Source organism: Arachis hypogaea, chromosome 7, assembly GCF_003086295.3.
Source record: "Arachis hypogaea cultivar Tifrunner chromosome 7, arahy.Tifrunner.gnm2.J5K5, whole genome shotgun sequence".
Taxonomy (NCBI): Eukaryota; Viridiplantae; Streptophyta; class Magnoliopsida; order Fabales; family Fabaceae; genus Arachis; species Arachis hypogaea.
In genome coordinates, this window is record NC_092042.1 from 73,401,624 (window position 1) to 73,405,446 (window position 3,823).

The window sequence follows — 3,823 nt, forward strand, 5'->3', positions numbered from 1 at the left end:
ATTTAAGAGATCATTGGTTTTTCGAATAATAATAATAAATTAAATAGAAAATAAAGATAAAGTTACTCATGTAATCCAATGGTGGAAATTTCAGATAGGTGTATGGAGGTGCTGTGTTCCTTCTGAATCTCTGCTTTTCTACTGTCTTTATCCAATCTTTGTCACTCCTTTCTATGGCAAGCTGTATGTAGGGCATCACTGTTGTCAATGGCTACATCCCATCCTCTCAGTGAAAATGGTCCAAATGCTCTGTCACAACACGGCTAATCATCTGTCGGTTCTCGATCATGTTGGAATAGAATCCCTTGATTCTTTTGCGTTTGTCATCACGCCCAGCAATCGCGAGTTTGAAGCTCGTCACAGTCATTCAATTTCGGAATCCTACTCGGAATACCACAGACAAGGTTAAACTTTCCGGATTCCCATGAATACCGCCATCAATTCTAGCTTATACCACGAAGATTCTGATTAAGGAATCCAAGAGATATGCGCCCGGTCTAAGGTAGAACGGAAGTGGTTGTCAGTCACGCGTTCATAGGTGAGAATGATGATGAGTGTCACGGATCATCACATTCATCATGTTGAAGTGCAACGAATATCTTAGAATAAGAACAAGCGGAATTGAATAGAAAATAGTAGTAATTGCATTGAAACTTGAGGTACAGCAGAGCTCCACACCCTTAATCTATGATGTGTAGAAACTCCATCGTTAAAAATACATAAGTGATGAAGATTCAGGCATGGCCGAATGGCCAGCCCCCAAAACGTGATCACCGGATCAAAAATACAATCCAGGATGAAATATAATAGTAAAAAGTCCTATTTAAACTAGACTAGCTACTAGGGTTTACAGAAGTAAGTAATTGATGTGGAAATTCACTTCCAGGGCCCACTTGGTGTGTGCTTGGGCTGAGCTTGATCTATCTACAAGCTGAGGCTTCTCTTGGAGTTGAACGCCAAGTTGTAACGTGTTTTGGGCGTTCAACTCTGGTTCGTGACGTGTTTTTGGCATTTGACTCCAGAATGCATCATGGAACTGGCGTTGAGCACTAGTTTACATCGTCTAATCATGAATAAAGTATGGAATATATTGCTGGAAAGCTCTAGATGTCTACTTTCCAACGCCGTTGAGAGCGTGCCAGTTGGAGTTCTGTAGCTCCAGAAAATCCATTTTGAGTGCAAGGAGGTCAGATTCCAACAGCATCAGCAGTCCTTTGTCAGCCTCTTATCAGAGTTTTGCTCAGGTCCCTCAATTTCAGCCAGAAAATACCTGAACTCATAGAAAAACACACAAACTCATAGTAAAATCCAAAAATATGAATTTAGCATAAAAACTAATGAAAACATCCCTAAAAGTAACTAGATCATACTAAAAACTACCTAAAAATAATGCAAAAAAGCGTATAAATTATCCGCTCATCACTTAGCTTTCAGAGTCTCAGAGGCCTGCAAACACTCTATGTCAAAGACAAATGGTGTATCAGCAGCTAGCAGATTGCTCAGAGGTTTTGCAATTTTCGAAAAGTGCTTTATAAACCTCCTATAGAATCCTGCATGCCCCAGAAAGCTTCTGATTGCCTTAACATTGGCAGGTGGTGGTAATTTTTTAATAACCTCTACCTTTGCTTGATCCACCTCTATTCCCTTGTTCGAAATTTTGTGCCCAAGAACAATTCCTTCAGTCACCATAAAGTGACATTTTTTCCAGTTTAAAACCAGGTTAGTCTCTTGGCACCTTTTCAGAACAAGTGCTAGATGGTCAAGACAGGAGCTGAATGAATCTCCAAATACTGAGAAGTTGATGAGCGGATAATTTATACGCTTTTTGGCGTTGTTTTTATGTAGTTTTTAGTAGGTTCTAGCTACTTTTTAGTATATTTTTATTATTTTTTAAGCAAAATTCACATTTCTAGACTTTACTATGAGTTTGTGTGTTTTTCTGTGATTTCAGGTATTTTCTGGCTGAAATTGAGGGACTTGAGCAAAAATCTAATTCAGAAGCCCAATTGGCGCGCTCTTAATTGCGTTGGAAAGTAGACATCCTGCGCTCTTAATTTTAATTTTATTTCTTATCTTTATTTTTCGAAAATCATTTAACTCTTTTTTAAAATTTATTTTCGAAAATTTCTCCTTCTCTCATATTATTCTATTTATTTATTCATTCACTAACACTTCTCTTCACCTCTCTTCATCTCAATTCACTACCCCTATCCTTACCCTTCTGTTTGGATTCTCCTTTCTTTATTCCCTTTCTTCTTCTACTAACAATAAGGAACCTCTTTACTGTGACATAGAGGATTCCTCTTTCTTTTCTTGTTCTCTTCTTCCCTATATGAGCAGGAACAAGGAAAAAGGCATTCTTGTTGAAGTTGACCCTGAACCTGAAAGGACTCTGAAGAGGAAATTAAGAGAAGCTAAATTACAACAATCCAGAGACAACCTTATTGAAATTTTCGAACAGGAAAAAGACATGGCAGCCGAACCTAACAACAATAATGCAAGGAGGATGCTTGGTGATTATACTACACCTACTTCCAAGTTTGATGGAAGAAGCATCTCAATCCCTACCATTGGGGCAAACAATTTTGAGCTGAAACCTCAACTAGTTGCTCTAATGCAACAAAACTACAAGTTTCATGGACTTCCATTAGAAGATCCCTATCAGTTTTTAACTGAGTTCTTGCAGATCTGTGAGACTGTAAAGACAAATAGAGTAGATCCTGAAGTCTACAGGCTCATGCTTTTCCCTTTTGCTGTAAGAGACAGAGCTAGAACATGGTTGGATTCACAACCTAAAGATAGCCTGGACTCCTGGGATAAGCTGGTCACGGCCTTCTTGGCTAAGTTCTTTCCTCCTCAAAAGCTGAGCAAGCTTAGAGTGGATTTTCAGACCTTCAAACAAAAAGATGGTGAATCCCTCTATGAAGCTTGGGAAAGATACAAACAGATGACCAAAAGATGTCCTTCTGACATGTTTTCAGAATGGACCATGATAGATATATTCTATTATGGTCTATCTGATTTCTCTAAGATGTCATTGGACCATTCTACAGGTGGATCCATTCACCTAAAGAAAATGCCTGCAGAAGCTCAAGAACTTATTGACATGGTTGCAAATAACCAGTTCATGTACACTTCTGAGAGGAATTCTGTGAATAATGGGATGCCTCAAAGGAAGGGAGTTCTTGAAATTGATGCTCTGAAAGCCATATTGGCTCAGAACAAAGTGTTGACTCAGCAAGTCAGCATGATTTCTCAAAGTCTGAATGGATGGCAAAATGCATCCAACAGTACTAAAGAGGCATCTTCTGAAGAAGAAGCTTATGATCCTGAGAACCCTACAATGGCAGAGGTAAATTACATAGGTGAACCTTATGGAAACACCTATAATTCATCATGGAGAAATCATCAGAATTTCTCATGGAAGGATCAACAAAAGCCTCAACAAGGCTTTAATAATGGTGGAAAAAATAGGCTCAGCAATATCAAGCCTTATCCATCATCTTCTCAGCAACAGACAGAGAATTATGAATAGAATACCTCTAACTTAGCAAATTTAGTCTCTGATCTGTCTAAGGCCACTCTAAGTTTCATGAGTGAAACAAGGTCCTCCATCAGAAATTTGGAGGCACAAGTGGGCCAGCTGAGTAAGAAAGTTATTGAAACTCCTCCCAGTATTCTCCCAAGCAATACAGAAGAGAATCCAAAAGGAGAGTGCAAGGCCATTGATGTAATCAATATGGCCGAATGCACAAGGGAGGAGAAGGACAAAAATCCTAGTGAGGAAGACCTCCTGGGACGTCTCTTAAACAAGAAGGAGTTC

The 3,823-nt window shown here is 39.0% G+C and overlaps 1 non-coding gene across 1 annotated transcript; it reads right to left on the minus strand.

Annotated features, from left to right (window-relative positions):
- Positions 1-2,869: 2,869 nt before the first annotated feature.
- LOC112704633 (small nucleolar RNA R71) lies at positions 2,870-2,973 on the minus strand. The gene has a single exon (XR_003155249.1). It is a non-coding gene; the product is annotated as a small nucleolar RNA R71 (small nucleolar RNA).
- Between the last annotated feature and the right edge of the window lie 850 nt (positions 2,974-3,823).